The sequence below is a fragment of the Oncorhynchus masou genome, chromosome 10 (genome assembly GCF_036934945.1).
Source record: "Oncorhynchus masou masou isolate Uvic2021 chromosome 10, UVic_Omas_1.1, whole genome shotgun sequence".
NCBI classification, from domain to species: domain Eukaryota; kingdom Metazoa; phylum Chordata; class Actinopteri; order Salmoniformes; family Salmonidae; genus Oncorhynchus; species Oncorhynchus masou.
Genome location: NC_088221.1, coordinates 53,136,255 through 53,149,263, shown reverse-complemented (window position 1 = coordinate 53,149,263; position 13,009 = coordinate 53,136,255). Strand labels below are relative to the sequence as shown.

The 13,009-nt window shown below is 42.6% G+C and overlaps 1 protein-coding gene across 1 annotated transcript in view; it reads right to left on the bottom strand.

Moving 5' to 3' along the window:
- The window catches only part of si:ch211-45c16.2 (mitogen-activated protein kinase kinase kinase 13), a 186,366-nt gene extending 178,434 nt beyond the window's left edge, over positions 1–7,932 (bottom strand). The window contains 1 exon segment of the mRNA XM_064977002.1: positions 7,873–7,932. The gene's annotated coding sequence lies outside the window, so the exon portion shown is untranslated.
- Between the last annotated feature and the right edge of the window lie 5,077 nt (positions 7,933–13,009).

Below are 13,009 nucleotides of genomic sequence, written 5' to 3'. Positions count from 1 at the left end.
CTGCACTCAGGCATCCTGCACCCAGGCATCCTGCACCCAGGCATCCTGCACCCAGGCATCCTGCACTCAGGCATCCTGCACCCAGGCATCCTGCACTCAGGCATCCTGCACTCAGGCATCCTGCACCCAGGCATCCAGCACTCAGGCATCCTGCACCCAGGCATCCTGCACCCAGGCATCCTGCACTCAGGCATCCTGCACCCAGGCATCCTGCACTCAGGCATCCTGCACCCAGGCATCCTGCACCCAGGCATCCAGCACCCAGGCATCCTGCACCCAGGCATCCTGCACTCAGGCATCCTGCACCCAGGCATCCTGCACCCAGGCATCCTGCACCCAGGCATTCAGCACCCAGGCATCCTGCACCCAGGCATCCTGCACCCAGGCATTCAGCACCCAGGCATCCAGCACCCAGGCATCCTGCACTCAGGCATTCTGCACTCAGGCATCCTGCACCCATATATAGCCTACTCAGACTGCTGTTCTGTGACCTACAGTATATATAACCTACTCAGACTGCTGTTTTGTGACCTACAGTATATATTGCCTACTCAGACTGCTGTTCTGTGACCTACAGTATATATAGCCTACTCAGACTGCTGTACTGTGACCTACAGTATATATAGCCCACTCAGACTGCTGTTCTGTGACCTACAGTATATATAACCTACTCAGACTGCTGTTCTGTGACCTACAGTATATATAGCCTACTCAGACTGCTGTTCTGTGACCTACAGTATATATAACCTACTCAGACTGCTGTTCTGTGACCTACAGTATATATAGCCTACTCAGACTGCTGTTCTGTGACCTACAGTATATATAACCTACTCAGACTGCTGTTCTGTGACCTACAGTATATATAGCCTACTCAGACTGCTGTTCTGTGACCTACAGTATATATAGCCTACTCAGACTGCTGTTCTGTGACCTACAGTATATATAGCCTACTCAGACTGCTGTTCTGTGACCTACAGTATATATAACCTACTCAGACTGCTGTTCTGTGACCTACAGTATATATAGCCCACTCAGACTGCTGTTCTGTGACCTACAGTATATATAGCCCACTCAGACTGCTGTTCTGTGACCTACAGTATATATAGCCTACTCAGACTGCTGTTCTGTGACCTACAGTATATATAGCCTACTCAGACTGCTGTTCTGTGACCTACAGTATATATAGCCTACTCAGACTGCTGTTCTGTGACCTACAGTATATATAGCCTACTCAGACTGCTGTTCTGTGACCTACAGTATATATAGCCCACTCAGACTGCTGTTCTGTGACCTACAGTATATATAGCCCACTCAGACTGCTGTTCTGTGACCTACAGTATATATAACCCACTCAGACTGCTGTTCTGTGACCTACAGTATATATAGCCTACTCAGACTGCTGTTCTGTGACCTACAGTATATATAACCTACTCAGACTGCTGTTCTGTGACCTACAGTATATATAGCCTACTCAGACTGCTGTTCTGTGACCTACAGTATATATAGCCTACTCAGACTGCTGTTCTGTGACCTACAGTATATATAACCTACTCAGACTGCTGTTCTGTGACCTACAGTATATATAGCCCACTCAGACTGCTGTTCTGTGACCTACAGTATATATAGCCCACTCAGACTGCTGTTCTGTGACCTACAGTATATATAGCCTACTCAGACTGCTGTTCTGTGACCTACAGTATATATAGCCTACTCAGACTGCTGTTCTGTGACCTACAGTATATATAGCCTACTCAGACTGCTGTTCTGTGACCTACAGTATATATAGCCTACTCAGACTGTTGTTCTGTGACCTACAGTATATATAGCCCACTCAGACTGCTGTTCTGTGACCTACAGTATATATAGCCCACTCAGACTGCTGTTCTGTGACCTACAGTATATATAGCCCACTCAGACTGCTGTTCTGTGACCTACAGTATATATAACCTACTCAGACTGCTGTTCTGTGACCTACAGTATATATAACCTACTCAGACTGCTGTTCTGTGACCTACAGTATATATAGCCTACTCAGACTGCTGTTCTGTGACCTACAGTATATATAGCCCACTCAGACTGCTGTTCTGTGACCTACAGTATATATAACCTACTCAGACTGCTGTTCTGTGACCTACAGTATATATAACCTACTCAGACTGCTGTTCTGTGACCTACAGCATATATAGCCCACTCAGACTGCTGTTCTGTGACCTACAGTATATATAGCCTACTCAGACTGCTGTTCTGTGACCTACAGTATATATAGCCTACTCAGACTGCTGTTCTGTGACCTACAGTATATATAGCCCACTCAGACTGCTGTTCTGTGACCTACAGTATATATAACCTACTCAGACTGCTGTTCTGTGACCTACAGTATATATAACCTACTCAGACTGCTGTTCTGTGACCTACAGTATATATAACCTACTCAGACTGCTGTTCTGTGACCTACAGTATATATAGCCTACTCAGACTGCTGTTCTGTGACCTACAGTATATATAACCTACTCAGACTGCTGTTCTGTGACCTACAGTATATATAACCTACTCAGACTGCTGTTCTGTGACCTACAGTATATATAGCCTACTCAGACTGCTGTTCTGTGACCTACAGTATATATAACCTACTCAGACTGCTGTACTGTGACCTACAGTATATATAGCCTACTCAGACTGCTGTTCTGTGACCTACAGTATATATAACCTACTCAGACTGCTGTACTGTGACCTACAGTATATATAGCCTACTCAGACTGCTGTTCTGTGACCTACAGTATATATAACCTACTCAGACTGCTGTTCTGTGACCTACAGTATATATAGCCCACTCAGACTGCTGTTCTGTGACCTACAGTATATATAACCTACTCAGACTGCTGTTCTGTGACCTACAGTATATATAGTCTACTCAGACTGCTGTACTGTGACCTACAGTATATATAGCCCACTCAGACTGCTGTACTGTGACCTACAGTATATATAGCCCACTCAGACTGCTGTTCTGTGACCTACAGTATATATAGCCTACTCAGACTGCTGTTCTGTGACCTACAGTATATATAACCTACTCAGACTGCTGTTCTGTGACCTACAGTATATATAGCCCACTCAGACTGCTGTACTGTGACCTACAGTATATATAGCCCACTCAGACTGCTGTTCTGTGACCTACAGTATATATAGCCTACTCAGACTGCTGTTCTGTGACCTACAGTATATATAACCTACTCAGACTGCTGTTCTGTGACCTACAGTATATATAGCCTACTCAGACTGCTGTTCTGTGACCTACAGTATATATAACCTACTCAGACTGCTGTACTGTGACCTACAGTATATATAGCCTACTCAGACTGCTGTTCTGTGACCTACAGTATATATAACCTACTCAGACTGCTGTACTGTGACCTACAGTATATATAGCCTACTCAGACTGCTGTTCTGTGACCTACAGTATATATAACCTACTCAGACTGCTGTTCTGTGACCTACAGTATATATAGCCTACTCAGACTGCTGTTCTGTGACCTACAGTATATATAACCTACTCAGACTGCTGTTCTGTGACCTACAGTATATATAACCTACTCAGACTGCTGTTCTGTGACCTACAGTATATATAGCCTACTCAGACTGCTGTTCTGTGACCTACAGTATATATAACCTACTCAGACTGCTGTTCTGTGACCTACAGTATATATAACCTACTCAGACTGCTGTTCTGTGACCTACAGTATATATAGCCTACTCAGACTGCTGTTCTGTGACCTACAGTATATATAACCTACTCAGACTGCTGTACTGTGACCTACAGTATATATAGCCTACTCAGACTGCTGTTCTGTGACCTACAGTATATATAACCTACTCAGACTGCTGTACTGTGACCTACAGTATATATAGCCTACTCAGACTGCTGTTCTGTGACCTACAGTATATATAACCTACTCAGACTGCTGTTCTGTGACCTACAGTATATATAGCCCACTCAGACTGCTGTTCTGTGACCTACAGTATATATAACCTACTCAGACTGCTGTTCTGTGACCTACAGTATATATAGCCTACTCAGACTGCTGTACTGTGACCTACAGTATATATAGCCCACTCAGACTGCTGTACTGTGACCTACAGTATATATAGCCCACTCAGACTGCTGTTCTGTGACCTACAGTATATATAGCCTACTCAGACTGCTGTTCTGTGACCTACAGTATATATAACCTACTCAGACTGCTGTTCTGTGACCTACAGTATATATAGCCTACTCAGACTGCTGTTCTGTGACCTACAGTATATATAACCTACTCAGACTGCTGTACTGTGACCTACAGTATATATAGCCTACTCAGACTGCTGTTCTGTGACCTACAGTATATATAACCTACTCAGACTGCTGTACTGTGACCTACAGTATATATAGCCTACTCAGACTGCTGTTCTGTGACCTACAGTATATATAACCTACTCAGACTGCTGTTCTGTGACCTACAGTATATATAGCCCACTCAGACTGCTGTTCTGTGACCTACAGTATATATAACCTACTCAGACTGCTGTTCTGTGACCTACAGTATATATAGCCTACTCAGACTGCTGTACTGTGACCTACAGTATATATAGCCTACTCAGACTGCTGTACTGTGACCTACAGTATATATAGCCTACTCAGACTGCTGTTCTGTGACCTACAGTATATATAACCTACTCAGACTGCTGTACTGTGACCTACAGTATATATAGCCTACTCAGACTGCTGTTCTGTGACCTACAGTATATATAACCTACTCAGACTGCTGTACTGTGACCTACAGTATATATAGCCTACTCAGACTGCTGTTCTGTGACCTACAGTATATATAACCTACTCAGACTGCTGTTCTGTGACCTACAGTATATATAGCCCACTCAGACTGCTGTTCTGTGACCTACAGTATATATAACCTACTCAGACTGCTGTTCTGTGACCTACAGTATATATAGCCTACTCAGACTGCTGTACTGTGACCTACAGTATATATAGCCTACTCAGACTGCTGTACTGTGACCTACAGTATATATAACCTACTCAGACTGCTGTTCTGTGACCTACAGTATATATAGCCTACTCAGACTGCTGTTCTGTGACCTACAGTATATATAACCTACTCAGACTGCTGTTCTGTGACCTACAGTATATATAGCCTACTCAGACTGCTGTTCTGTGACCTACAGTATATATAACCTACTCAGACTGCTGTTCTGTGACCTACAGTATATATAACCTACTCAGACTGCTGTTCTGTGACCTACAGTATATATAGCCTACTCAGACTGCTGTTCTGTGACCTACAGTATATATAACCTACTCAGACTGCTGTACTGTGACCTACAGTATATATAGCCTACTCAGACTGCTGTTCTGTGACCTACAGTATATATAACCTACTCAGACTGCTGTACTGTGACCTACAGTATATATAGCCTACTCAGACTGCTGTTCTGTGACCTACAGTATATATAACCTACTCAGACTGCTGTTCTGTGACCTACAGTATATATAGCCTACTCAGACTGCTGTTCTGTGACCTACAGTATATATAACCTACTCAGACTGCTGTTTTGTGACCTACAGTATATATAGCCTACTCAGACTGCTGTTCTGTGACCTACAGTATATATAGCCTACTCAGACTGCTGTACTGTGACCTACAGTATATATAGCCCACTCAGACTGCTGTTCTGTGACCTACAGTATATATAGCCCACTCAGACTGCTGTTCTGTGACCTACAGTATATATAACCTACTCAGACTGCTGTTCTGTGACCTACAGTATATATAGCCTACTCAGACTGCTGTTCTGTGACCTACAGTATATATAACCTACTCAGACTGCTGTACTGTGACCTACAGTATATATAGCCTACTCAGACTGCTGTTCTGTGACCTACAGTATATATAACCTACTCAGACTGCTGTACTGTGACCTACAGTATATATAGCCTACTCAGACTGCTGTTCTGTGACCTACAGTATATATAACCTACTCAGACTGCTGTTCTGTGACCTACAGTATATATAGCCCACTCAGACTGCTGTTCTGTGACCTACAGTATATATAACCTACTCAGACTGCTGTTCTGTGACCTACAGTATATATAGCCTACTCAGACTGCTGTACTGTGACCTACAGTATATATAGCCTACTCAGACTGCTGTACTGTGACCTACAGTATATATAGCCTACTCAGACTGCTGTTCTGTGACCTACAGTATATATAACCTACTCAGACTGCTGTACTGTGACCTACAGTATATATAGCCTACTCAGACTGCTGTTCTGTGACCTACAGTATATATAACCTACTCAGACTGCTGTACTGTGACCTACAGTATATATAGCCTACTCAGACTGCTGTTCTGTGACCTACAGTATATATAACCTACTCAGACTGCTGTTCTGTGACCTACAGTATATATAGCCCACTCAGACTGCTGTTCTGTGACCTACAGTATATATAACCTACTCAGACTGCTGTTCTGTGACCTACAGTATATATAGCCTACTCAGACTGCTGTACTGTGACCTACAGTATATATAGCCTACTCAGACTGCTGTACTGTGACCTACAGTATATATAGCCTACTCAGACTGCTGTTCTGTGACCTACAGTATATATAGCCTACTCAGACTGCTGTTCTGTGACCTACAGCATATATAGCCCACTCAGACTGCTGTTCTGTGACCTACAGTATATATAGCCTACTCAGACTGCTGTTCTGTGACCTACAGTATATATAGCCTACTCAGACTGCTGTTCTGTGACCTACAGTATATATAACCTACTCAGACTGCTGTTCTATGACCTACAGTATATATAGCCCACTCAGACTGCTGTTCTGTGACCTACAGTATATATAGCCTACTCAGACTGCTGTTCTGTGACCTACAGTATATATAGCCTACTCAGACTGCTGTTCTGTGACCTACAGTATATATAGCCCACTCAGACTGCTGTTCTGTGACCTACAGTATATATAGCCCACTCAGACTGCTGTTCTGTGACCTACAGTATATATAGCCTACTCAGACTGTTGTTCTGTGACCTACAGTATATATAGCCCACTCAGACTGCTGTTCTGTGACCTACAGTATATATAACCTACTCAGACTGCTGTTCTGTGACCTACAGTATATATAGCCCACTCAGACTGCTGTTCTGTGACCTACAGTATATATAACCTACTCAGACTGCTGTTCTGTGACCTACAGTATATATAGCCTACTCAGACTGCTGTTCTGGGACCATATAGTAAAACAAATGTACAGTGGATTTGTACCTATAACAAATATGATATAATGTACAGTGGATGTGTACCGATAACGAATAGGACACAGAATACATGTATAAATCTGCAAGATTGTTATGTTTTCCCAGTAACGTGCATCGTAATGTCCAGTTCGTTACATAACAAGCCGTTGAGCAGCATAGCAGCCACCCCTCTCTCTGAGGATGACTGACCGGCGTCTACAGAGTGGGCTGTAAAAACAAAGCCAGGACAGTACAACTCCAGTGCGTATGTGCGTAATAACAACGTTTTAACACAATGCAAGTCAACGATTCATTATATTTTCTGAAATAATATTTCAAATAAAATGCTCAAATAAAATCTCGTCTATTTTGTTCCAAGACCGCACAGCTCGCCTGCGGTTTGATGCCAGGCGTCAGCAGCACCGGATAGATAAGACTACACAGAAAGAAAGACACGTCTTGCCACTAATAACACCCGAACAAAATGTTGCCTCAAACAACATGCATAACTTTACAGGGTATACGTCTACATTCACATATTCAATTATTTTTGTAAAAACTGCAAGGAACCGTACCGTTTTCAATTCGATCTGACAGCCCTCCTGTTCTTCGCTCCGTCCGACTATTTACTGTAATCCAATGGTTTAATCCAAATCTGGTGAGCTGGAACGTCACATCCGTGTTTTCTGACTCGAAAAGACCCCCTCTCCGGAGTGGGCGGTAACTGCTGACGTGGAGTGTCTCAATGTGGGCGTGTCAACAGAAGTGTCCGTGTCAACAGAAGTGGGTGTATTTCAAGCGAATAAGCTTATTGGGCAGGTTTGTTGTCACTCAAGACCGTTTCGGGTGGCCGCTTGTTATGCTGTGTTCGAAATGTTCAGTGAGCCTTCTTCGTGGTCTTGTCCAGCATGGTCTTGTATTTACGTTTATGAAAATGATTTTTTCCATTAGCACAATTAGATTTATCAGGTAAAATTATTTTTCTTTATCTTTATTATGGTTAAGGAAACCGAGCAGCACATTCTCCCATAACAAACAAAGTCATCAAGAATATTAACAATGTTACAACTGTGAATATCTTTCCATAATTGTTTAACATGTAGATAATGCCCAAATAAATGTGAAACTGTTTCTGGATGCTCAACACAAAAAGTACAATCAATGTTAATGTCTTTTTAAGTTTCTTCAGGTAATGATTCGCAGGGTAATACATTCTGAAAGAGACCTCTTTGACCTTGCAAGTATTTGTGTGGTAATAACCAGACTTTTTTCCAACAGATATTAGTGACCAATGTATTCCAGTAACTTGTGACATAAGTAATGAATACATATCCCTTTGAAATAAAACATGTACAGATCTGTTGTTCTGAGGGAGCAAGGAGAGAAACATATTTTCCCTATTGGAGAGTCAACTGGATTAAGGAGGGAAGGTCAACAAGGTGAGGTCTGGCTAGACCTCTAAATAACATGAGAGCTCCAGATGGAATAGCATCAAAGACTATGGAGAACTCTCTGGGTGTTACAGCATCAGACTATGGAGAACTCTCTAGGTGTTACAGCATCAAAGACTATGGAGAACTCTCTGGGTGTTACAGCATCAGACTATGGAGAACTCTCTGGGTGTTACAGCATCAGACTATGGAGAACTCTCTAGGTGTTACAGCATCAAAGACTATGGAGAACTCTCTGGGTGTTACAGCATCAGACTATGGAGAACTCTCTAGGTGTTACAGCATCAAAGACTATGGAGAACTCTCTGGGTGTTACAGCATGAAAGACTATGGAGAACTCTCTGGGTGTTACAGCATGAAAGACTATGGAGAACTCTCTGGGTGTTACAGCATGAAAGACTATGGAGAACTCTCTGGGTGTTACAGCATCAGACTATGGAGAACTCTCTGGGTGTTACAGCATCAAAGACTATGGAGAACTCTCTAGGTGTTACAGCATCAGACTATGGAGAACTCTTTAAGTGTAACAGCATCAAAGACTATGGAGAACTCTCTAGGTGTTACAGCATCAGACTTTGGAGAACTCTCTGTGTGTTACAGCATCAGACTTTGGAGAACTCTCTGGGTGTTACAGCATCAGACTATGGAGAACTCTCTGGGTGTTACAGCATCAGACTATGGAGAACTCTCTGGGTGTTACAGCATCAGACTATGGAGAACTCTCTGGGTGTTACAGCATCAGACTATGGAGAACTCTCTGGGTGTAACAGCATCAGACTTTGGAGAACTCTCTGGGTGTTACAGCATCAGACTATGGAGAACTCTCTGGGTGTTACAGCATCAGACTATGGAGAACTCTCTGGGTGTTACAGCATGAAAGACTATGGAGAACTCTCTGGGTGTAACAGCATCAGACTATGGAGAACTCTCTGGGTGTAACAGCATCAGACTATGGAGAACTCTCTGGGTGTTATGAATACTTGTCTATGAAAAGCAGATAACTTATCAATGTTATAGTTACAAAGTAACATAAAACTGAGGACACCAAAATGGGAGAAGATATAATGAGGGATGAAATTCCAAATTGAAGTTGGATTGTTTAAAAAATGTGTAGCACAATTTATCTTAAAAGTATTATTCAATGTAGGAAAATCAAAAACATTGAGACCACCATATTCATATGAGTTCATAACGACAGATTTCCTAATATAATGTGTACGATTTTTCCAGAAGACGTTGAAAAGCACCTGGTCAACCACTTTACCTATTTTGTTGTCAAGATGGAGGGACTGGGCTGCGTAAGTAAGTCTGGAGACACCTTCAGCTTTGAAAAGAGCAATACTCAACCTTTCAAGGATAAATCCCTCTGCAACCAATGGTTCAACTTCTTTCTGTTTTTTTTCAATAATAGGTGTAACATTTTATAAGCATCTTTCCTGTTGATCCTTCGATATGGTAATCCCAAGGTATGTTACTTTTTCCTTGACTGGAATATTGCATATAGAGGGTATCACACAGTCTTTAACAGCAAACAATTCACACTTATTAAGGTTTAGACAAAGACCAGATGCTTTGGAAAATATATTTATCACATCGGCTGCTCTAGGAATCTGGTCAGCAAGTTGTGTCATCTGCAAATTGACTTATGATAATATCTCTGTCACGGCCGTTGTTAAAGGAAGACCAAGGTGCAGTGTGATGAGTGCACATATTGCTTTTATTTAGAACGTCGCCAACAAATCAACAAATGAAGAAACGACAGTGAAGCTTACAGAGCTAAAGTGCCACTAACAAAACTCTACGACACACCCTGACAGGAGGGAAAAAGGCCTAACAAAGTATTCTTTATTTTACTAGGCAAGACAGTTAAGAACAAATTCTTATTTTCAATGACAGCCTAGGAACTGTGGGCTAACTGCCTGTTCAGGGGCCGAACAACAGATTTGTACCTTGTCAGCTCGGGGATTTGAACTTGCAACCTTTTGGTTCCTCGTCCAACACTCTAACCACTCGGCTACCCTGCCGCCCCAAGTATGATTCTCAATCAGAGACGATGATAGACAGCTGTCCCTGATTGAGAACCATACCCGGCCGAAACATAGAAATAAAGAAACATAGAAAACAAAACATAGAATTCCCACCCCACATCACACCCTGACCTAACCAAATAGAGAAATAAAACGGTTCTCTAAGGTCAGGGCGTGACAATCTCTGTCAGCAATAGAGATCCCTTTTATATTGCTGGATTTAACAGAACTTGTAAGAAGTTGGGTTACATGCAGGAAGAAGTAAGGTGAAATTGGGCAACCTTGCCTAATTCCTCTTTTATTTACAATGTAATCAGACCTTGAGTCAAACTGGGAAGGAGAGCATTATTTACAATGCTTTCAGAAAAGACCTCCAACAGAAAAGGGGCCAACTGTTGAGAAACAGTTTTGTAAAACTCAGCAGATACACCATCAGTCCCAGTAGACGTATTCTTTTTAAGGTGTTCAACAGAATAAATGATCTCTTCAACTATAATAGTGTCATCACACTGTTCCCTCTCAGGCTCCTCAGTTGATTTCACATCCCTCGGAGAGTTTAAAAACAAGAGATGAGGAAACGGCACAATACTTAGAACTATATAAATTCTTGTAGAAGTCGCAACTAAAGTTAGAGATTAATTCGGGATCATCTGTGATGAGACCATTAATACTTAATTGTTGAATTGTACTATGTTTGAAGGGGTATTTTTCTAACCTGAAAAAATCTGATGAATTTTGTTCCTCTAGCCACTTCTTCCAAGATCTGACAAAGGCTCCCTCTGCTTTCTGTTTTTTTTTCAATAATAGGTGTAACATATCATCCAACTTCTTTTGTAGCTCAAACAGAACAGATTTGTCCTCCTCTGAGAGAGCAGAGTCCTTATTTGGTCCTTATTTGGGAACACACACACCAAAACACGCAACAGTCTGACCAATACAAGGGTTGACAAATTGGTGGCCATCCGGGCAAGTTTGAGGCTTTTTGAGCAAGACAACGAGCCATCCTCAACAAGGCTGTAAAGTAAAAATGAAGATGAGGCTTCAGAGTCTAATGTTCAAGATGTGGACATTGAGGAAGTCCAGGGAGAAGACATGGAAGCCTGAGAGGAAGACAAACAAAGCTTTCGTTTCGAGAATATCGTTTTACAGATGTATGTTGAAAACATTTTTGGGAGATGTGATGAATGATTGGGGATCATTCAATTCCCTTTTTTTTTTTGTTCAGTGAAATCATCCCATGTTTATATTTTTAACCAGACCAGAACTGGGGCCCCACAGGACATTCCCAAACCATGACCAGAACTGGAACCCCACAGGACATTCCCATAACATGTGACCATAACTGGGACACCACAGGACATTCCTAAAACATGTGACCATAACTGGGACACCACAGGACATTCCTAAAACATGTGACCAGAACTGGGACACCACAGGACATTCCCAGAACATGTGACCATAACTGGGACACCACAGGACATTCCCAAAACATGTGACCATAACTGGGACACCACAGGACATTCCCAAAACATGTGACCAGAACTGGGACACCACAGGACATTCCCAAAACATGTGACCATAACTGGGACACCACAGGACATTCCCAAAACATGTGACCATAACTGGGACACCACAGGACATTCCCAAAACATGTGACCAGAACTGGGACACCACAGGACATTCCCAAAACATGTGACCATAACTGGGACACCACAGGACATTCCCAAATCATGTGCCCATAACTGGGACAGCTCAGGACAATCCCAAAACATGTGACCATAACTGGGAACCCCACAGGATATTCCCAAAATGTGACAAGAACTGAGAAACAACAGGACATTCCCAAACCATGTGACCGTAACTGAGACACCACAGGACATTCCCAAAACATGACCAGAACTGGGACACCTAGGGACATTCCCAAACCATGTGACCATAACTGGGACACCTCAGAACATTCCCAAAACATGACCAAAACTGGGACACCACAGGACATTCCCAAAACATGTGACCAGAACTGGGACATCACAGGACATTCCCAAAACATGTGACCAGAACTGGGACACCACAGGACATTCCCAAACCATGTGACCATAACTGGGACACCTCAGAACATTCCCAAAACATGACCAGAACTGGGACACCACAGGACATTCCCAAACCATGTGACCATAACTGGGACACCTCAGAACATTCCCAAAACATGACCAAAACTGGGACACCACAGGACATTC